Source organism: Homalodisca vitripennis, chromosome 6 (assembly GCF_021130785.1).
Source record: "Homalodisca vitripennis isolate AUS2020 chromosome 6, UT_GWSS_2.1, whole genome shotgun sequence".
Lineage (NCBI taxonomy): Eukaryota > Metazoa > Arthropoda > Insecta > Hemiptera > Cicadellidae > Homalodisca > Homalodisca vitripennis.
The window spans coordinates 155,758,828-155,783,865 of record NC_060212.1 but is presented as its reverse complement, the minus strand read 5'-3'; the positions used below and the strand labels follow the sequence as shown (position 1 = coordinate 155,783,865).

The following is a 25,038-nucleotide window of genomic DNA, read 5'->3' as shown; positions in this document are numbered from 1 at the left end:
ATCGAACGGTTTTCCCACCACTCACCGGTCATGTTTTATTCATATGTTATGGATCTTGTAAGATGACACCCAAGCGCCTTCGTACGGCCGGGGTGCGCCGCGGAGCTTTGGAATTCCTTGACATTTTTGTAACGTTACTATTATGTTTCGTGGTTTGTTTATTACACATTTTGATATATTAAAGTGAAGGGGTTACTAAGATCCAAAGCATGCGGAAATGTATGCAGGTTATTGTAGAGCGTTACTTTCAAATTGTTCAAAAATTGTAAATTTAATTACATTATAAAAAAGTATATAAAATATATAAAAAATATGGGAGTGCCGATGGCCGTGCGGTCTAAGATGTTGGACTTTGAGTCTGAGTTAGAGATAGCGCAGGTTCGAATCCTGTCTGTGACCCTTGCACTTTTTATCAGTACCATCGACCTTGTACTGTATCGACTCTCCCCCTTATTCTGTTTGATAAGATCCTCGCACAGGCCAGTGGCCCATGAGTTATGTCAATTTATTGTCAAAAGTAGGGTAAGTTGGCTGTTGTATTTTACTTGTTCTGTGCTAACCACTTGCTAACAAAAGTGTGTAGCCCAAAGTATGTAAACATCCTAAGGAAACCTACCAAGTTTAGAATAGTTTTCAGTGTTGCAGTACCTTATCGAATTAGAATAAAATTTGCCTACAGTTTGTTTATTTGCCTAAACAAAACAACTATACTGGCGCAATGTTGCTGCGAAGAACTTTTGAAATGAAGTACATGTCGATTTTTAAATCAGAAGCATTGAAAATACTGGATTGCAGATGTAACTTACAGCATTTTTTTAGCCATCTTGAGGCTTTGAGGATATCCTGAGCCTAGATACTATTAATCGATAGAGATTGAGTCGTTAGGCAAAACCTGTATCAAACAAACTCGTCTCAAACGAACCTTTATGAAAAGTTAATTATTGTGAATGAAACGTGCGAGATAACCGTGTCTTGGGGTTTATTAACACGAAATCGAACGTTGATTTTTATAGAGTTTGGCCCGAAATGGCAGTAAATCAGCTTAGAGAGTGGGAAGCCGTGTGGGGCCAACCGTTTAACCTCGCGGCACACCACACGGCTCGCTCGGCCTTACACGCACCTCACTATCTCACTATTTGTTTAATTAACCAAGTAATGGAGAGAATCACAGCGGTATCGTGTAGGGAGATTTATTCCGCTTATAAATGATTAGTTTCCGTGATAAACTTGCACATTTAGGGGCAATTATGATGCAGGGGCGGACAAAAACTGGACCGGTGCGCATTCCGCACCGTCTGGCCCTCTCCTCTCCGGATCGTTTTGATAATTGTTTCGATCTCGGGCAGTGTCCTCGAACTCGGCCCCGCCGCGCCGCGGGGTGTCGCTACTCGTCTGCCGCGCCACGGGCCTCGCCCTCGCCCACTCCCACTAACTCATCTCAGCCGTTATTTTTGTCATTTTGTCTAAGGCATACTCGGTTAAAAATGTCAAAGCCTTTCTCTAAACACCAGAAAAATTTAACAAAATTTTGCTTTCATTATTTTCCGAAGAAATGTACATTTTAAAGTCCTTATTTTGGATCACCTTCGTGTCAAATCAAAATTAGGTGTTCTCTGATAAATTCGTTTTTATACAACATTAACATGTTTTGAGGTCACAGTGGAGATTGTTGTAAAGTTTGGGGCCGAAGTATGAAAAACTATTCCTCCCCAATTCTAAGCTTGGGGAGTGAAGCCTCCCACCATGGCTGTACCTGCGCTGAGACATCTCGTCGCGGGAAGAGAGCCTCTAGTAGGTAGTTGGGATCGCGGATCGTTATAAACACCGTGTGTCTTGTAGCAAGCAACATCCTGCCTATAGCGTTTACGGGCACCATATTAACTATCTCCCAGTACGGAGATACATGGTTGAACTCTTTGAAGAAAAAAATAAAGCGAATGACTTAAGTTTTTAAGCCTCTGGATACGATCCATGTCCTACCTAGAAATACTACTGCCATATGCAGGGAAGCGGAAATGAAGTACTGAACACATATACAGTCATAAGTAAATCCCTTAATTCATGTAAAGTTCTATTCAGATAAGAAAATTCATATCCTTGTGGTTTTCCTATGCTTTAATTACACAATCGCCCAAAATAACTACTTTAAATGTCTATACTTTTTAGAAAATTAGTCGGAATGTTATTTTCAATCTTACTGCCTTTCAGGAAAGCATCGTGGTCGCTTAAAACCTTAAAAATTAATATTTTAAAACCGAAAAAATATTATACATTAACGTCTGATGTACCCAATCTAAGGTAGTAATAATTTTATTGTAAAAAAATATTTTACGGTTTGAATATACATGGAAATTTTTTAAATATTCAGTAGATCTAAGAATTAGCAAAGGTTAGAACATTAACCTGATGAACATTTAGTATTACTTACTTGGAGGTTAATAAACGACAACAAATAAAAAACTAGTTAAAATAAAATGTATCAGTTCTGGTGTTTTTTCACGATTTTAACAGAGGGGATATTTATTCCGGGGAGGGCGTGCCATATAAGAGTGATATGGTGTAAGGGTTATAAAACTATATTAAAATGATATTAATCAACAGCAGCTAAACTAAGAGTGAAATTTGACAATCTCTACAATTTAGCTGTTTACATTGTGTTTTCCAATACCTGAAGAGAGATTGTATAAGACTAAACATAGAGGATGTATAGCTGTTGATAAACGTTTTGATAACACGATAGGAACTCAATAGTGTAACACAAGTTAGATGTAGGACACGCAAGAAAACATGTTTCTGTCGAGAAGCATTAGTCACTCTATGATGTGATAAGAGGAGACAATCTCGAGTTACGCTATCAGCAGAACAAACACCGTGATATGGCCAGTCAGATTGGGAAGATCTCTACCGAGTGTTTTAATCCACCTGCTCTACCAGACACCGTGGCCGCTGCCTTCTAGGTCCAACACAAAATATGCTACAAACATCATATCATGGCCAGTCAGATTGTGACGATCTCTACCGAGTGTTTTAATCCACCTGCTCTACCAGACGTCGTGGCCGCTGCCTTCTAGGTCCAACACAAAATATGCTAAAAACACCCTGTCATGACCAGTCAGATTGGGAAGATCTCTACCGAGTGTTTTAATCCACCTGCTCCATCACACGTCGTAATCGATGCCTTCTAGGTCCAACACAAAATATGCTACAAACAAACACCATATCATGTTTTGTCAGATTGTGACGATCTCTACCGAGTGTTTTAATCCATCTGCTCTACCAGACGTCGTGGCCGCTGCCTTCTAGGTCCAACACAAAATATGCTAAAAACACCCTATCATGGCCAGTCAGATTGGGACGATCTCTACCGAGTGTTTTAATCCATCTGCTCTACCAGACGTCGTGGCCGCTGCCTTCTAGGTCCAACACAAAATATGCTACAAACAAACACCATATCATGTTTTGTCAGATTGTGACGATCTCTACCGAGTGTTTTTAATCCATCTGCTCTACCAGACGTCGTGGCCGCTGCCTTCTAGGTCCAACACAAAATATGCTACAAACAAACACCATATCATGTTTTGTCAGATTGTGACGATCTCTACCGAGTGTTTTTAATCCACCTGCTCTACCAGACGTCGTGGCCGCTGCCTTATAGGTCCAACACAAAATATGCTACAAACAAACACCATATCATGTTTTGTCAAATTGTGACGATCTCTATCGAGTGTTTTTAATCCACCTGCTCTACCAGACACCGTGGCCGCTGCCTTCTAGGTCCAACACAAAATATGCTACAAACATCATATCATGGCCAGTCAGATTGTGACGATCTCTACCGAGTGTTTTAATCCACCTGCTCTACCAGACGTCGTGGCCGCTGCCTTCTAGGTCCAACACAAAATATGCTAAAAACACCCTGTCATGACCAGTCAGATTGGGAAGATCTCTACCGAGTGTTTTAATCCACCTGCTCCATCACACGTCGTAATCGATGCCTTCTAGGTCCAACACAAAATATGCTACAAACAAACACCATATCATGTTTTGTCAGATTGTGACGATCTCTACCGAGTGTTTTAATCCATCTGCTCTACCAGACGTCGTGGCCGCTGCCTTCTAGGTCCAACACAAAAATATGCTAAAAACACCCTATCATGGCCATTTTGTCAGATTGGGACGATCTCTACCGAGTGTTTTAATCCATCTGCTCTACCAGACGTCGTGGCCGCTGCCTTCTAGGTCCAACACAAAATATGCTAAAAACACCCTATCATGGCCAGTCAGATTGGGACGATCTCTATCGAGTGTTTTAATCCATCTGCTCTACCAGACGTCGTGGCCGCTGCCTTCTAGGTCCAACACAAAATATGCTACAAACAAACAAACACCATATCATGTTTTGTCAGATTGTGACGATCTCTACCGAGTGTTTTAATCCATCTGCTCTACCAGACGTCGTGGCCGCTGCCTTCTAGGTCCAACACAAAATATGCTACAAACAAACACCATATCATGTTTTGTCAGATTGTGACGATCTCTACCGAGTGTTTTAATCCACCTGCTCTACCAGACGCCGTGGCCGCTGCCTTATAGGTCCAACACAAAATATGCTACAAACAAACACCATATCATGTTTTGTCAGATTGTGACGATCTCTACCGAGTGTTTTAATCCACCTGCTCTACCAGACGTCGTGGCCGCTGCCTTATAGGTCCAACACAAAATATGCTACAAACATCATATCATGGCCAGTCAGATTGTGACGATCTCTACCAAGCGTTATAATCCACCTGCTCCAACAGACGCCGTTGCAGCCGCTAAAAAAACACACCGGTTTCTTAACATATTAGACATTGTGTTTATAATTTCCATATTTTACAGAAATTGTTAAAAGCCCCGGATGTATTAAGAAGTTGATCTTTCTTTCGTAATATGAATTGTACTTTATTACAAATAATAAAATTTAAATTATTTTATGTATATTACGAATGTATTGTTAAAATAATTTAGTGGTGTTCAAAGGTTTGTTAACATATCTAAATATTAATACAAAATCCACAATTTTAATCATAAAAATATTGAATAATATAAACAAAATACTGACTTGGTCGAAAAAATCTCAAACAGCTTAATAATGGTGAAAATAAACATGATTTATTATGAATGAAGAACCCTACCTACAAAGCCACTGATCCAGCGTCCCTTACCAAATTACCTGTATATTGTACTGTACTTAATTGTATTGTTCCGTGTGAATATTTATGTAATTGGAGGGTTGTTATAAATAATTGTATTCTCCATATATAAAGATTGTAAATACTTAAAATATGTACCAGTTTATTTCCCGAAGTAATTAAAAAGCAAACATTCATTAATGTACAGATTTGTTTTGCGCTTAAGCTTCAGTATTGATTTTATACACGTTTAAACATCTAAAAACAATAAGGCACGATTTTAAATTTACGTTTCCGTCACAGAATAGACTTAAAATTTAATACGTTTTTCAACTTTAAAGTGAAGTAAAAGTTTCATTGTCGCAGTGACATGTTCTCAGAAGCGTCCGTGATCAGCACTCTTGGCGCTGTTGGAGAAACAGAATTAGTTATGAATGAAAAGTGCAGCGGTAGCCAGGTGCAGCTTGTGATTACCGCAGATGACTCAGCTGTCTGGCCCCGGCCACTGATAAGCCTGTCAGTCCTTCACCCTACACTTGGCAGTGTCAATCACTACATTTTACTGCACTAGGAGACGTACACTGAGGAAAGTACGACCGGCTTTATAAATCTTTACAGTTTGAGTTACCATCTGGGTGTTAGAAGAAAAACTGTTGAGACCACAGTTATTTAAGAAATTTTCACAGGAAAAAGCCTTATTGCTACACGAGTAGGTATTTGAAGTTATATAGTCATTTTGGTTGGTTATATAATCAGGCGTAATAAGTAATTCCCTTAATTAATTATTCATAAAAACACTGCAAACATTTATGCAGTACCTTTAAAAAATTTTTTCTGTGGACATGATTTCTGGTCAAATAATTACTTAAAATGCTAACAAAGTACTCTTGGAGTGGTCCAAACACTTTTTATTGTTTCTGTTTTAAGTGAAAAATATTTTTAATATTATAAAAAAAGTAATTCAATCTAAATTCGATTGCAAACTAAACACTGATAACAAATATATTGCGACAACTGTCGTGATAACGGTGTGAAGATCAGCTGATGACAGACACCTTCCGACGTTTCTACTCTCACATTGCCACAACACCGAAGTGTACACCGACTACAATGGGCAGTCACGCTTACAGAGTTATCGTAGGGCTTTATTGTCGCCTCTGATAACAAATATATTGCGACAACTGTCGTGATAACGGTGTGAAGATCAGCTGATGACAGACACCTTCCGACGTTCCTACTCTCACATTGCCACAACACCGAAGTGTACACCGACTACAATGGGCAGTCACGCTTACAGAGTTATCGTAGGGCTTTATTGTCGCCTCTGATAACAAATATATTGCGACAACTGTCGTGATAACGGTGTGAAGATCAGCTGGTGACAGACACCTTCCGACGTTCCTACTCTCACATTGCCACAACACCGAAGTGTACACCGACTACAATGGCCAGTCACGCTTACAGAGTTATCGTAGGGCTTTATTGTCGCCTCTGGTAACAAATATATTGCGACAACTGTCGTGATGAATTTGCGTAACAGCCTTACTTATCATTGGCTTAAATTCTGTAATTTGTTTTGTTTATAAGATTTACATACAGATTTTAGTTGCGGTGTCTTTCCACATTTATTCATGCTTCCAACAGTTTCTTCAATTTTGCAGCCTATAATCTTGTTAATTATTAATTATATTTGCCATATGGCCAATGAAAAATCTAGGACACTCTCACTTTTAACATGAGGACAAATGAGAGTTAAGACTAAACATGAGGCTTATCTCTTATCACCACTCACAGGTGAGAGACCACCACGACACCACTCTCTCTAGCGCTGACCTCCACCGCCTCATGATTAGCTGACCCATGTGACCCTCTTACCGGTCATTTGCATTTATATATCGTAATTAATAACCGGGTGGGGTGGGGAGACCCCTGAGCGCTGACGCTGACGTAGATAAGTAGGCTGCGATTGATTATATCTCAGGAACGTGGCCACGATGTGTGGACAGGTGAGACGCGCCTCTCTGCTCGCCTTCTGTTTGCAGTTTGTCGGGCCACCGGAGACTGAGCGCACAGCGAAGTGCATGCCTCGGAGAGTTGACTTAGATACGGTGAAACACGTGATGACAGCACTTCAACTTGAGAGTGTCAATACCCCTTAGTATGACATTTACTGCCATTGAGTCCCTGCAATGGAAGCTATTGAGTTGGTGTTTGTAATAAATACATAAGTACAGAATTTAAACTTTTGTCTGACTTTGTAAACCAAACATTTCTTTTTCGAAAATAATTATATCCAGGAAATGTAAATCCCGATCATTCAATTCTCTTAATCGTTTCCTCGGTGTGACTGTCGCAAAAATGGGAATTACAATGACTTAGTGTTCAGAATGGCATTGTGATTATTAGTGCTTAACACGACTACAATCTGTCAGTATTGAGAATGAGATTCTGGCTCAGTATGGAGGATAATAATCCGTCTCAGTGTTACGCTTAGTAAAGTGACTCAGTATGGAGAATGAAATAAGACTATCTATATCGAATATGGCAACAATATGTCAGTATGGAGAATGAGATTCTGGCTCAGTATGGAGTATGATATATCCGTCATCACTGTGTTACGGTTAGTAAAGTGACTCAGTATAGAGAATGATATAAGACTATCTATATCGAATATGGCTCAACAATATGTGATATGGGATGAGATGAGATTCTGGCTCAGTATGGAGGATGATAATCCCGTCTCAGTGTTACGATTAGTAAAGTGACTCAGTATGGGAGAATGAAATAAGGACTAATCTATATCGAATATGGCAACAATATGTCTGTATGGAGGAATGAGATTCTGGCTCAGTATGTAGGATGTTAATCCGTCTCAGTGTTTACGGTTAGTAAAGTGACTCAAGTATGGAGAATGAAATAAGACTATCTATATCGAATATGGCAAACATATGTCAGTATGGAGAATGAGATTCTGGCTCAGTATGGAGGATGATAATCCGTCTCTCAGTGTTACGCTTAGTAAAGTGACTTAGTATGGAGAATGAAAATAAGACTATCTATATCGAATATGGCAACAATATTGTCAGTATGGAGAATGAGATTCTGGCTCAGTATGGAGGATGATAATCCGTCTCAGTGTTACGCTTAGTAAAGTGACATCAGTATGGAGAATGAAATAAGACTATCTATATCGAATATGGCAACAATTCTGTCAGTATGGAGAATGAGATTCTGGGCTCAGTATTGGAGGATGATAATCCGTCTCAGTGTTACGCTTAGTAAAGTGACTCAGTATGGAGAATGAAATAAGAGTATCTATATCGAATTATGGACAAACAAATATGTCAGTATGAGAATGAGAGTTATGGCTCAGTATGGAGGATGATAATCCGTCTCAGTGTTTACTCTTAGTAAAGTGACTCAGTATGGAGAATGAAATAAGAGTATCTATATCGAATATGGCAACAATATTGTCAGTATGGAGAATGAGATTCTGGCTCAGTATGGAGGATGATAATTCCGTCTCAGTGTTACTCTTAGTAAAGTGACTCAGTATGGAGAATGATTTAATAAGAGTATCTATATCGAATATGGCAACAAATTATGTCAGTATGAGAATGAGATTCTGGCTCAGTATGGAGGATGATAATCCGTCTCAGTGTTACGGTTAGTAAAGTGGACTCGGTATAGAGAATGAAATAAGGACTATCCATATCGAATATGGCAAACAATATGTCAGTATGGAAGTATGGAGAATGAGATTCTGGCTCTGTATGGAGTATGATAATCCGTCTCAGTGTTACGGTTGAGTAAAGTGACTCAGTACTTGAGAATGAAATAAGACTATCAATATCGAATATGGCAACAATATGTGAGTATGTAGAATGAGATTCTGGCTCAGTATGGACGATGATAATCCGTTGTTCTTAGTGTTATTACGCTTAGTAAAGTGACTCAGTATGGAGATGACATAAGGACTATCTATATCGAACTATGGCAAAACAATATGTCAGTATGGAGAATGGAGATTCTGGCCTCAGTATGGACGATGATAATCCGTCTTAGTGTTACGCTTAGTAAAGTGACTCAGTATGGAGATGAAATAAGACTATCAATATCGAATAATGGCAACAATTATGTGAGTATGTAGAATGAGATTCTGGCTCAGTATGGACGATGATAATCCGTCTTAGTGTTACGCTTAGTAAAGTGATCCTCAGTATGGAGAATGAAATAAGACTATCAATATCGAATATGGCAAACCATATGGTCAGTATGGAGTATGAGATTTCTGGCTCAGTATGGAGTATGATAATCCGTCTCAGTGTTACGGTTAGTAATGTGACTCAGTATAGAGAATGAAATATGACTATCAATATCGAATATGGGCAACAATATGGGAGTATGTAGAATGAGATTCTGGCTCATCCGTATGGACGATGATAATCCGTCATTAGTGTTAGTTACGCTTAGTAAAGTGTAGCTCAGTATGGAGAATGACATAAGACTATCTATATCGAATATGGCAACAATATGTCAGTATGGAGAATGAGATTCTGGCTTCAGTATGGACGATGATAATCCGTCTCTTATGTGTTACGCTTAAAGTAAAGTGACTCAGGTATGGAGAATGAAATAAGACTATTCAATATCGAATATGGCAAGCAATATGTGAGTATGTAGAATGAGATTCTGGCTCAGTATGGACGATGATAATCCGTCTTAGTGTTACGTTAGTAACGTGAATCAGTATGGAGAATGAAATAAGACTATCAATAATCGAATATGGCAACAACTATGTCAGTGTATGGGAGAATGAGATTCTGGCTCAGTATGGACGATGATAATCCGTTTAGTGTTACGCTTATGTAATGTGACTCAGTATGGAGAATGAAATAAGACTTATCAATATCGAATATGGCTACAATATGTGAGTATGTAGAATGAGATTCTGGCTCAGTATGGACGATGATAATCCGTATTAGTGTTACGCTTAGTAAAGTGACTCAGTATGGAGAATGACATAAGACTATCTATATCTCCGAATATGGCAACAATTTGTGAGTAAGTAGAATGAGATTCTGGCTCAGTATGGACGATGATAATCCGTCTTAGTGTTACGCAACTTAGTATAAGTGACTCAGTAAGGAGAATGAAATATAAGACTATCAATATCGAATATGGCAACAATATGTCAGTATGGAGAATGAGATTCTGGCTCAGTATGGACGATGATAATCCGTTCTTCGTCTTAGTGTTACGCTTAGTAAAGTGACTCTCAGTATGGAGAATGAAAAAAAGACTATCTCAATATCGAATATGGCAAAACAATATGTCAGTATGGAGAATGAGATTCTGGCTCAGTATGGACGATGATAATCCGTCTCAGTGTTTCGCTTAGTAAAGTGACCTCAGTATGGAGAATGAAAATAAGACTATCAATATCGAATATGGCCTAACAATATGTCAGTATGGAGAATGTAGTATTCTGGCTCAGTATGGAGGATGATAATCCGTTTCTCAGTGTTACGCTTAGTAAAGTGACTCAGTTTGGAGAATGAAATTGAACTTATCAAATATCGAATATGGCAACAATATGTCAGGGATCATTTTTAGAATGAGATTCTGGCTCAGTATGGAGGATGATAATCCGTCTTCTTAGTGTTACGCTTAGTAATGTGACTCCAGTATGGAGAATGAAATAAGACTATCTATATCGAATATGGCAACAATATGTCAGTATGGAGAATTAGATTTCTGGCTCTGTATGGAGGATAAATAATCCGTCTCAGTGTTACGCTTAGTAAAGTGACTCCAGTATGGAGAATGAAATAAGACTATCAATATCGAATATGGCAACAATATGTCAGTATGGAGAATGATATTCTGGCTCAGTATGGAGGATGATAATCCGTCTCAGTGTTTACGCTTAGTAAAGTGACTCAGTATGGAGAATGAAATAAGAGTATCTATATCGAACTATGGCAACAAATATGTCAGTATGGAGAATGAGATTCTGGCTCAGTATGGGGATGATAATCCGTCTCAGTGTTACGCTTAGTAATGTGACTCAGTATGGAGAATGAAATAAGACTATCTATATCGAATATGGCAACAATATGTCAGTATGGAGAATGAGATTCTGGCTCAGTATGGAGGATGATAATCCGTCTCAGTGTTACGCTTAGTAAAGTGACTCAGTATGGAGAATGAAATAAGACTATCTATATCGAATATGGCAACAATATGTCAGTATGGAGAATGAGATTCTGGCTCAGTATGGAGGATGATAATCCGTCTCAGTGTTAAGGTTGCTAATGGCAATTGACTCAGTAGCCTATTGTGAATGACAAATCTTGACTGTAAGTATTGTAATTAACAACAATCTGTCAATATGTAGAGTTACCATGTGGTTCAGTATTGAAGTTGGCAATATGGCTGTCTACTATTAAGAGTGGTAATATGACAGTGTACGAAAATCTGTGTCTGTCATACCCTTATACCATTGTGTATTCATATTATTGTGTGAATAGATTAAGTATCTATAGGTTAGGTTGCACCTACGCGCTTGATAACACAATGCAATTTAAAAGCATCAGGTGACTTTTTAGAGGAAACCAACTTTTGGTTGACACAGTAATGGCCATATTCAATCATCAGTTCGATTGTAAGTCTTGCCCAGAGGAGTGACGTAATAATGCCGTGTGAAACGAACATTTTATGTTGACTCCGGTCTTTCGTCAATCCATTATGCCAACTCCACACGATCAGTATTGCGGCAGCTATTTCGAAATAACGCGAGTCTGATTGATCCTTGAGCTAGGCACGGCTAATTAGTCACGTTCAGTCATAATCTGTGATCTCTGGGAGCCTGGGAGGAGGACAGATGGTCGCTAGACTCCACTGGCGAGTTCCTGCCTGGTTAACTGAATTCGCTCTTGTCGATCTGTCCCTGAAGGCATGTTTCTGCTCGTCGCTACTTGCCGTAGTGCCGCCCGTAGGCGTGAGATTTAAAAGTTAAATACAATTCTTACTGGTTCATATATGCTTTGCGAGTGTCGGGGCATCAATTATTCTGGTTCTAATCAATTACGTTTCTGACACTACAATTGAGTTTCTAGTCCTAATGCCTCGACTAAGAAAATATATACATTTAAAAGTGAGGGAAACTTACGAAAAGTGTCTACCCCCGGCCCTGGTAATCTACGTCTTTAAGTGCCATAAGGTTAGTTCGCCTTGTCCTGATAAAGAATATAGACTATACGCGTATATACTTACATATGACTGAGAAGCCTTCCAATCGGTTTTCGGTGTAATATTTTACTTTATTTTTAACGAAATTTTGGTCGCAACTCTTTAAAACTCTTTAAGACACTATTTTTGGAGACAGAAAAAGCACACAAAAAAACTTGTCTATTATTCCCTGAATAGTGGTAGAAATTTTAAACAAATTTTGGAACATTGAAGAATAGGTCCCAAGAAAAACGGTCGAAGTATATGCACTTTTTACAGTATGTACATGAAAGATGATTGGAGGGAGTGACATGTTTTTATGTAAAAAAATTAATTTAATTTAGAAAAATGTTTATAACATGCACTTTTCTTCAATTGTATTTTTTTTTATCTTCAGTCGTAAATGAATAAAAAACATGTAATTTCGTGTACCTAAAACTCATATACAACAATAATGTTCACCTTTTACTTTTCAGACGTTCGTGGGCATGATTACAAAATTACGTACATTTTGTAATTTCAATTCTATTATTTTGCCTTTAAGAAAGTTATATTAAAAGGCAATATATTTTTAAAAATTTCTTACCAAAAATTGATTGCATAACTATATTTTTGCGAGTGACTCAACGTTGCTTACCAAAGTTAATTTTATTATTGTATCTTTCCGATTTTCACTAAAACATATAGGTTATTTAGTTCCTGATTTTTGTAAGTAACAAGGATTTTTTACGTAATTAATTGTTAAAAAATTGTCTTGTAACTTTTAAGACATTTTAACAATAATACTACTTTTTTGAGGATGAACATACCGACTATAATAAAAAAATATTATAAAGAGTTTTGTTTTTTTTTTTAATCAACCAGTAACTTTGAATTATAAAAGTCAGATATCTAAAGAAAACGCATTTAGTTGAAGTCTAATGTTAAAACCCATTCTTTCACTAGTAAGTAGCTATGCATACTACAAACGCAGTTAAGGTCAAGCACTAGATCGTGTGTTTCTCCATGCCGTACATTTATCACTAGTTTAAAGTTTACATCGGTTAACTGTCGGTTATTATCCTACTTAGCCGCTTCTTTCTCCATCCAGCCGGTAAACAGCTTTCACTCATTTGACGCTTCAATTTCCACGTGCTTGTCTTCAGCTGCACCGGCCTTCAATCAGTAGGTCGGCGACATTTCACTCTACATCCAGTAATTAAGGTAATAAAAACCAGAGGAAATACATTATTATGGGTATTATTATTTATAGCTTCATTTTCTGCTTCATGGAACACATTGCAATGCAGCAGATGCTGCTTCAACAAACAGCCGGCTTCGCGATCACAGGCTCTTTCCACAGCGCCTACGCAGGGAGTGGCGGCGGTGTCGGCAGATGTTATTGATATTTAGAACGCCAATAATGTATTTATTAATAAACAAGTGGACGGCGCCGGGCGGGGAAGAGGGAGAGGGAGAGAGATGGACGATAGATCATTCTGGCCAAACATCGATGTCGATACAGAACACGGAACATATGATTTGATTCAGTGGATGATGAATTGACTTTGCCGGCACATCGTATGGCTGGGACTCGGTACTCTCAAACCCGGACAAATTGTCCAGTGGCCAGGATCCAAGAATTGTGTCATGGATCTGAAATATCCTTAGTTCGCCTGGATAATGTCAGCCTGTAATAAATCACCATTAAAATAAGCCCATCTACATTGATTGACAGTGTCAGCTTCATAGACCCCAAATAGGTTAATACATTCTTTGTTTAAAGTTTGTTATTGAGAATGGAAGGTTTGAAAAGATAACAGGATGTCGGACACTTGCCATCGGTATATGCAACATTAGGTATAATACCACGTTTCGAGGATCGGAGTGTTATCATTTTCATTAGGTGGGTGAGGTATTAATACGTAAACAATAAAGAACAGAAAGCAGAAAAGAAGGGAAATAAAAGAGTTCAAACGTACCCAAATAGTTTTCGAACGATGACAAAGGTGATCAACATCTACACCCAACATACTGCTGAGGGGCCACTTGGTACAATATGCGGACGACACCAGTGTACTTATTCAGGCTGACACAGCTCAATCTCTTTCCACCGAGCTGGCTTTTTCACTCAAGAGTCTTAGTTCTTGGTTTTCTGCTAACTATTTATTTCTCAATCCTGAAAAAACCTCAATAGTCCACTTTAGACCCCACAAGAATGAGAGTGCGTTAGTTACTCTCCTTGACAATATACCTATCGAGCATTCTTCAACGGTCTGCTTCCTGGGACTCCACATTGGATTCCAGATTTGATTGGTCAAATCACATCAGTCATGTCTGTCAAAGACTTGGTGCCAGCATTTACTCTTTAAGGTACCTAACAAGTTTTCTGTCTAGAGATACCGTTAGGCTGGTGTACTTTGGTTACTTTGTGCCCATTTTAACATATGGATTGATTTTCTGGGGGACGGCTTCAGGTAGGTTGATCAGTAGGGTTTTTAAACTGCAGAAGAAGGCTGTTCGACTGATGTGTGGTCTGGGTCATCGTGAGAGCTGTCGGGAGGTTTTCCCTAGGGAAAGCCTAATGACATTGCCATCACTTTATATATATTCGGTTGCCACATTTACATTTAAGAACCTTCAATCCTTCCCATCATTTAACCACGTGTATTCTACAAGAAACAGAGATGCTCTAATCATTCCGCAACACCATAATAACACATTTAAAAAATCAATGTCATATATGGGCCCTAAAATCTTTAATGCTTTGCCTTCTAGTATCACAGCGTGCGAGACTGAGACGTCTTTTAAAAACAACTTAAAAGAATACCTAATCAGACAAGCATTCTACTCCATTAACGAACTGGTGAGCGGTGCTCCAGCCTAGTGGACGATATAGATTAGATTGTTTGTAGTTTAAGTTGTACTATTTTATATTTTAAACTGTTTTTAACTGTTATTTAAAATGTGTGATGTTGTATTCTTCTGTCTAGTATTAATCGGTTCTATAATATCTGACCATGTTCCATGCATGTCTCATGTCAATGAACAATAAAGAATTTGATTTGATTTGATTTGACTGCCCACGTTTAATGTACCAAACCGCGACAAATGTACAATTGAGTGGACAGCATAAATGAGTGTTCTGGAGCTATTTCGAACTGGGCAACACACAAGACATGAATGCTGGAGGAGTTAAGGACGAGAAAGCTTGTTATTCATTCATTGCCCGTTACAGGTTTCAGCATTTGATTAATTAGCGTTTACCCTCGTTTTGACGTAATTAGTGAGCCTATTATTTTTTCTGTCGACTCGTCTTGTTACGCAAACTGTATCACAATTATATCGCTAGACTTAGTTTGGATAATTTTCTTTTTTAACTGGCCATAAATATTACTTGCATTTTCTTGTTAATCTATTTGGATATGTATCTAATTCTAAGATTTGGTGTACAACTAAGCCTTGAACAGTTTTTTATATTTGTTAAATTATATTTTAAAGCATTAGGAGGTCAAAACAAAGACACTTTGATGTCTTCCTGGGTTGCATTCAACAAATTTTGTTGTTGAATGTAAAGTATTACTCGATTTTTCAGTTTAGTTCTACTCTTTGTCCGAGTCAATGACAACGTTCGTAGACTAATAAAATGTAAAATATATTTTATGAGTGTTTTGGGAATATTCAACATAAATAGGAATAAAGAGTATTAGCTTAACGTAGAAGTTGTAACTATTACGTATTCATTGGTGGACTTACTTATTATTATTTAAAAACGTGGTGGAGGGGAGAGTCGCCATCTTGGTCTGGCAGCTAGCTTCACATCAACAGCCTAGATGTACTTTCTATTCATGTTTAGTGCTCTTTGGTGTATACACAATTCTCATATCACAACTCACAATGATTACATGTGCTTTCCTTAAATTAGGCATATCTCTTGATGCAGTTTGATTATTTCTAACGTTTTTTCCTAAATTAATGGTACCCCTTTAGTTTCCACACGAAATTGTAAGCTGCAGAAAGTCAAAGAAGGGTTATAACCAAAAGTCACAAAATTGAACTGATATTACATCCCGTAAAAATACGAGTTTGGTGACCCTGATCATCTACAATCATTAGGTTAAAGTGTGTTCCTATGGCATACTCTTTGTTGCCGGAGTGCATTACCAGTTGACTGAAGGACGGTACCGTAACTGTGACAGTTGACTGGAGGACGTTGCCGTGACTGTGACAGTTGACTGGAGGACGTTACCGTGACTGTGACAGTTGACTGAAGGACAGTACCGTGGCTGTGATAGTTGACTGAAGGATGGTACCGTGACTGTGACAGTTGACTGAAGGGCGGTACCGTGGCTGTGACAGTTGACTGGAGGACGTTACCGTGACTGTGACAGTTGACTGAAGGACGTTACCGTGACTGTGACAGTTGACTGAAGGACGGTACCGTGACTGTGACAGTTGACTGAAGGACGTTACCGTGACTGTGACAGTTGACTGAAGGACGGTACCGTGACTGTGACAGTTGACTGGAGGACGTTACCGTGACTGTGACAGTTGACTGAAGGACGGTACCGTGACTGTGACAGTTGACTGAAGGACGGTACCGTGACTGTGACAGTTGACTGAAGGACGGTTACCGTGACTGTGACAGTTGACTGAAGGACGGTACCGTGACTGTGACAGTTGACTGGAGGACGTTACCGTGACTGTGACAGTGACTGAAGGACAGTACCGTGACTGTGACAGTGACTGGACGGTACCGTGACTGTGACAGTTGACTGAAGGACGGTACCGTGACTGTGACAGTTGACTGGAGGACGTTACCGTGACTGTGACAGTTGACTGAAGGACAGGTACCGTGACTGTGACTGTGACAGTTGACTGAAGGACGGTACCGTGACTGTGACAGTTGACTGAAGGACGGTACCGTGACTGTGACAGTTGACTGAAGGACGTTACCGTGACTGTGACAGTTGACTGAAGGACGGTACCGTGACTGTGACAGTTGACTGAAGGACGGACGTTACCGTGACTGTGACAGTTGACTGAAGGACGTTACCGTGACTGTGACAGTTGACTGAAGGACGGTACCGTGACTGTGACAGTTGACACCGCCGCGGGTCTCACGGGCGCTTATCATAATAAATGTGCGCGGCAGTGCTGGTGTGGAGGGGTGTGGGTCGGTACTCACTCTAATGCGGCAGAAGAGCGCGTGGTCTGCCGACAATTACTCTACCCAATCTGCGGTAACCGTTCTATTAGTGACAATCCCCGGTTATGCTATATGATACTCACGACTGCCCTAATGTGTAATGCCGGACACCGCATAAATATGCTAACTGCGCCTCCCATTTCATTAGGCTGAAGGTTTGGCTCGTTAAATCTTTAATTTTGTGTTTTTAACAATCTTTCTCTACATTCTGCGGCAAAACAATTTGTACGCTTAGACTAAATTTTAGTGTAAAAAACGCAAATTTTCACGCTTGGACTGAATTTAATGTTTTTTACAAAATATTTACACAGTACTGTTTTTTAAAAACAAGTATTTAACCAAATTGGAGGTAACGTTACTATTTTGATTAAAAAATTTGACTACAAGACATAATCTCTACTCGCCATCTTACTCGCTACTACTAGCGCTGAGGGGCTCGTCTTATTACTGGTCAATTGAAAAGAAGCCGTTTCTTAAGAAAGTTTCCTCAGCAAATAGATTTTTATTTTTACATTACGTATCTCTGGTTTACCTTTTAATATTAAAAATGTTGTGTATAAAATAAATCTTTACGAGTTCTGGAGGTATTTAGTGTTCATTTTAAATAGCTATCTGAAGCACAGATTCAATTATCGAGTCAAATGTTTAATACAGTACGGAGCATGGAGTAACGTTGTTCATGTTACATATTAATGGAGTGTTGAAAATGTATATCTCACACTCAGTAATATCATCGTTAAAGTATTTTGTTATCTTGGATAATCTTTAAAACTATTGATAAAACTAAAAATGTCAAACTAACTCTATATATGCTGTGAATTTGTTACTGTGATTGCATGTGCACAACAGTTTTTATTATTAGTTGCAAAACTTTAAATCCACCATTCCATTGTGAATTTTTTACTGAACATTTCCTAAAAATGTTACTTTAATATTTTTAACTCTCTTTGCGCCAGTCAAGAACAATACTGAGCCCTGAACAGTTTTTTTTTTTATTTTTAAATTATATTTTAAAGCATTAGAAGGGCAAAACAAAGAAACTTTGATGTATTCCTGAGTTGTATGAGCTGTGTGGCTACGGAAGGTAAGATAGTCCACTCGTATACCATGAGGGAGTCCAGTGAATACAAAGGTTTTTTCACACTGATTTACAATATTGGTGGTCGTACAGAAGGCCAGACCAAGCATTACGTTCTTGCACATACAATGTTAAGGTATACATTAAACAGCAGTTATTTTCTTAAAAGCATTTCGGTGTCACAATTGAGAACTAGGAATTACTTTTATTATAACTTACTTGTCGAAAACAAACCTTTACTATTCGTCTCCTGTAAATTGTTTTGTTGAATGTAAAATCTGGCTCGGTTTTTCAGGTTAGGTGTGTTCTTTTCCTAGTACCTACAATGACAACGTTTGTACACTAATAAATGTAAAACATGTTTTATAAGGTTTTTTTTCGGAATATTCAATATTAAGCCGGAAATCTCTATTTAAGCTATACTATTGTCAGGTTACCTGAGTAAAATACTGTTGATGAACCAAAAGCAGAGACCTCCCTCCATGTATTGTGAATGGTTTTAAAATGCTATTTTCACATTTATACTATCTTAAATTGGATATTATAATTTCTATTTATTCTGAAATTTTAAACAATAAAGCATTGTCTTTCTTAATGTATATTATTTTAGTCTTTAGAAGAAACTTAAAAACATTAAGACTAGATTAACTTAACTAAGTCGTTTGTGTCAACCTACAGAAAATATTAAATAAATTGATTTCTGGCACTAGATCTATCCGCGTTGTATATAAACAACTTCCTATTTGCGAAGCTAATGTTCAAAGTAACTTAATTAAAATCACGAACTAATTTTGAAAAAAGTTCGTTATCTCCAAAATTCCTTTGATGATCACCGACAGTATAAATATTGATTATTACATTTCTTCTTATTAACTAAAGCAAGACTAAGGGGGTCGGGCGAGAGACGCTTCGTCACGTGACGCACTTGTCCATCTCTGTTGCACTTTGTTATCATGAAGGTTAAGTTCTCGCCACCCCCTCCTCCCCCGCCACCACACCCTTACCGCCTAAACCTCTCCGCCGACTCTTTCAACAAGTTCCTTCCCTTTAATGCCACTAATATTTTACGCGATACCCACTCAACCCAGCCCGGCCTCCCTAACTTGATTAAATTGTGTTCCTTCTTAAGAAAGGGTTCTGATTGCTACCGATTTCGTGTCCTTGTGTAAAATGTCTCACTGTTTTCTTTACTGTTTTGTTGGTTACATCCAAATTGAGGTTACATTTCTGTACTGTTGGTTCGTTTGTAAATATTATCAAACAGTAAGTTGTGGTGATTGGCTTACTAAATCGATGAATACAATAATGTCATCAACATGGAGAGATAAAAGATTGGACGTAAGAAACGATTTGAATGTCGATAATCGAAAAATGTCATTTATACTCATATCTAACTCGAACTGCAATTAAATGCAAGTTCAAAAGTAAATATTTCAATCAAATGCTGTCAGAGCTTTGTGCAGCATTCTTCGAGCTGTGTTGTCACATGACGTTTCTTTTGCTGCCAACTTACCTGTTTTGTTGTTGTTTAAAAAAACACACACAACGGGCAATTCACTCTGTCATGATTACAAATAAATGTATGCATATATATATATATATATATATATATATATATATAATTTGAATAAACATTGAATCACAAAAAGTACTTGTTCCGCTGGGACTCAAACCCAGATCCCTCACTTGCCGGGTGAATGTCCTACCATTACACCACAGAGCCCTTACTTTTTACAATTCAGTTATATTGTATTTGGCCGTATCTGTCACATATACGTTTAAATAACCTAACTAACATATGATCGGAAGACCTGTCAATTGACTTTTGTTTACATTTATTAAATTTGTATAAGTGGAAATAGCCTAATTTAATTTCAATAAACATTTAATCACAAAAAGTGCTTGCGGAGTACTTTTTGTGATTCAATGTTTATTGAAATTAAATTAGGCTATTGCCACTTATACAAATTTTAATATATATATATATATATATATATATATATATATATATCAGTATATATATATATATATATTATATATATTGAATATTCATTTAGCAAATATTGCCTTTATATATTTGAGTGAAGATATGAATATCAATATGTTTTAGACTTCACTAGAAGATTAAAATAAAATTGTTTTCCAAAGAGTTGAAAATTCAAATCTTAACCTAGTGACAACTGCAAAATAAAACATAAATTCAACTAGTCCTGCAACTTACAATAGCAGACTTAGTTACATGGTATTTCTAAACTTAAGCTCAGACACTAAGGGAACAATAGCCCTCACAATAAGAAAAACCGGTTCTCACAGTAACGTTTCTATAGCCATTCTCTTCTGTCAAGTTTTAATAGGGGAAGTAATATTAGTCACGAAGTAAAATATGGTCTTATTGACAGTATTACGGTGTATATCAGACCTAAAACGAAGAAAAGCTTGTTTCAAAGAAGACCGTCGATATACTTATGTGTTTGCGCGGTTGGTTTCGTGAGTATCTGTAAGGTTTTTGATTCAGACCGTGTATTGCTAACACAGTATGTTGTTATTTAAAGCATTATGCTTCGGTATGGAGAGTTATGTTAAAACCAACCGTCACACACATAAATACATGTTATAAAAGTGTTATCTAACCGAAAATGACTATTTGGGTGAAGTTGGTGACTTGTCAATCGCAAAGCTAAAATTCAGAGAGTCGTGAAGGCAAACTTTTCAGGAATTGCAGCTGTTAACTCTCCCGTGTCTGTACATTTTGGAAACCACTTTGTTTTGTATGTATAAGTGTGCCTTAACCAGAGGCCGGGACATACATACGCATGAGACACGAGGTAGAGAACTACTACGAACTGCTAGACACAGAACAGTGGTTTTTGAACACCTGCCCTCACAGGCAGGAGTTAATTTTATTAACAGACTGCCAAATTCAATAAAAAATTCCCTAACGCCCAAGGCGTTCAAAATGCGCCATAAACACCTTTTGGTGTCACAAGCATTTTTTTAAAGAGTTTTTAGCATTTAACTGGGAGACCGCCCAATTAAACGACTGATTCTGCTGTTTAAAGTGGGATATATGGCGAAGGATGAAAGGTGCACAAGTGGTAAAATTGTATGTGTGAATGAGAATTTTGTGGTATGAATGTAAGAAATTTTAGATTAAAATTTGTGACGTTTGCTATACAACGTGCTATTGTCGCTGCAATAAAACTGATTTGATTTTGTCTCTTCATCTTGTCGTCTGACAGTGAACTCTTATACTGGGGTGTCTTAAATGTCCCTCCCCCCCCCTCCTATTTAAAAGTGTTTCAACCTAAGAAACATATGATCTGAGGAAAGCATTGCTTGATATTTTAGTCCTTTTCATACCCTCAAATTTTGTCGCACGCCAATACTAGCGCGGCTGACGATTGATTGCTTTCTTATGAGGAATTCTGTCAATGTTAAGAAACTCCAGGTTTTGTGCACATGTAATGAAAATTGGCTGTCGGCTCCTAGACTGTAATAAAGATTGATTGTTGGAGTTTCTAATTTATAACAAGTATTATAATGTTCCTACTCTTAAACTACTGTTGTGACAGGGATGCTACAGGTCAGGGAAATCAGGGAAGTCAGGGAAAAGTCAGGGAAAAAAACAGGACTGGAAATCAGGGAAAAGTCAGGGAATCCGGTCTCAAGTCAGGGAAAAGTCAGGGAATTTCGACGTTGGTCAGGGAAAAATATAAAATCCCTTTACACAAATAAACTTACTCTGTAATTTCTATGTGCTACTAATTACTTATGGTGCAGTGTTCTAAAGTATTTTACTTCTGTGTTGTAAAAGATCATTTAAGTCAATCTTTTTGTACGTATTAAACTGTGTTCACTTTATTTTTTGCTTTTTTATATCTGCCACCCTGTTAGCCTCAACACCGCGTTTTTCCACCCATTAATTGCCAAAAACCCTGGGATTTGCGTCGAAAAAAGTCAGGGAAAAATGAAAAATTTGGTCTGGAAATCAGGGAAAAGTCAGGGAATTTCATTATTGGACTCCTGTAGCAACCCTGTGTGAGCTACGGACGGGTTATAATGATTTTCACTTCTATTTTGAGGAGAAAAAATAAATTCATGTCCTTCTTGAAATAGCCAAATTAAACCGGCCTCAGCTCTGTTTCTGTGAATAAGAATAAATTATTGTATCTGTATCAAGTGAACAGCTACTGCACAATGATTACTCCGTTTTATGGCCCTAGTTTCATGTTCCACGACGCTCCAGGATTTATACGGGTTTATACTGATTGTTTACCGCCGCTCCGCGCCGCGGCGCGCTTGTTTGTTTCGTTTGTTTGGCCTCATTTGTTTTATGTAAATATAAAATGGCTAGTGTATTTCTCAGAATGGTACTTGTAGTTAGGATAACTGGGGCAGAAGGGTTTACAATGCGGTAATAAGTTGTGGAAATAGGTTATGGCACGCATCATTGAAATCTTAGCATACGCTGGAAAATGGAGGAAAGGTAGGAGATAAATTCAGATGATGTCAGGGATCCAGTGACCACAAAATTGTGTTCTACACTGCTTGGAAGTTTAATTTTATAACAACCCTTAGTTAATCATCACAATTTTACAGAATATTGCAGTGTACAGTCCAAATATACGGATAAAGCACATATGTTCTTTAAAACCAAATTTATAATCTTCCACACAGTGTGTCCGAGCGTGCACGGCCGCAGAACCTGATGACCTGTTTGTGACCTTGAGCGTGTTCCCATGACCTTGAGTATCGTGCCGTCAGCTGACCTGACCTGCCCACTCTTCACCTCATACTATTTCAATATTTGACCGTGCCTAGACCCGACAGGTACTAAGACAACAATGTCGTGTTTTATACTCTCTCCGCTGAAAACATGAACAAATATGCCACTTTTGTCGTCGGTAGTAATTTACATTCGTTCTGCGTGGGACGAGATATTGAAATCGCAACATGTAAGTATGTTATTAAACTTCAAATTAAAGTAAAGAGGTCAAAGTACACATTTCCATACGTGTCATAAAGGGATTAAAATTTCATCAAAGTTGTCGATTGATATCCCTTTTCACAATCATCTAATGTTCTTTACTTTCTTAGTATATAATTCGGCGTTGTTTTGGAAACTACAATAAATTGTATAGTTTTAGTATTATTCGCTTGGAGTTAGCGAACGTTTAATATTTAGCCTTCTGTGTAATCACAATATCAAAGAGAAAATCGCAGAATAAATATATTTCAAAACACTCTGAGTACAATCATATTATTTTAACATGTGACAGTATCACATGTAGCTGTAGACGACGTTTTGCGTCCAACCTCAGCGAACCTTGTTACGCTACTCATGGTGCGGTGTCCTCCTATAGTGTGACTTTTATATCCAAAGTGGTCTGTAAGACGGATGCCAAATATAATAATAACGGAATACTGTTGTGTCGATAGAGTTTATAAGATGTTGAACTTTTTTTGATATTTTCAGTAAACAACAAAACAAGACTCTTATTTAAACTCAACACGCAGTGGATGAAATGTCAGACCAGCGAAGCAAAAGCGATCCGGACAGAGATGAGTTGGGGACAGGGCGGGAAGGTGTAATGTGTAATGTTGGAAATCAGCTGATCTGTGTGATGACGTCATCACGGCGTAATTACCGCAATGTACAATCAGCTGTAATAAAGCGATACAATCACTCGGCCGCTGTCATTGGCCATTCTGTAATAGCCGGGGCTCGGGCGTCCAGTTCGCCAGTCCGTCTAATTTAATCATTGTCAGTGCGGCTTAACTCGCGTGGCATTAGAGCCTGTATTCATCGCACTCGGGGACCTCATCTGGTTATGTAAATGCGACCGGGTTTTTCATCCAAAAATTATTAATTTCTGAAACGCTTGCTTTACGGCGTGGAAACTCGTTTGTTCGACAGTCTGTTTTATAGGTCTAACGCGGTAAAACATTGTCCGTCGGTATGTTTGTGGTAATTACGTCTCAGACCAAAGTTCGGGGTCGGTAATTATTCTTTTTTTCCCCAAGATCTTGACGGATACAGCGGCCCAATTATTCCTTAATTAGGTCTACAACTTAATATTGACCGCGTGCTCGGTGGCATGTGCTGCCCATTGTGGAGCTACACGCGTTTTAATACATCGTAAGTTTTATATCTTAATCCCCCATCTGTTCCCTGAGATTGTATTGTGTAGGTTGAATAACACGCAAGTTTATAGGAATTTGGAACAAGCTCTGCGATTTACGAACAAGATTCATCTGTATCAATTTCCGTGTACATATGCATATTCTACATCTACAATGTTTAACATAAGTAACTATCTTCTAAAGTCCACACTACTGTATTTTTATGTGTTTTAAATATTGTT

General features: G+C 38.1%; 1 protein-coding gene across 4 annotated transcripts in view; it reads left to right on the top strand.

Moving 5' to 3' along the window:
• Positions 1-25,038, top strand: part of LOC124365038 (LIM domain transcription factor LMO4.1) — a 388,133-nt gene that overhangs the window by 87,092 nt on the left and 276,003 nt on the right. The window lies entirely within an intron of this gene.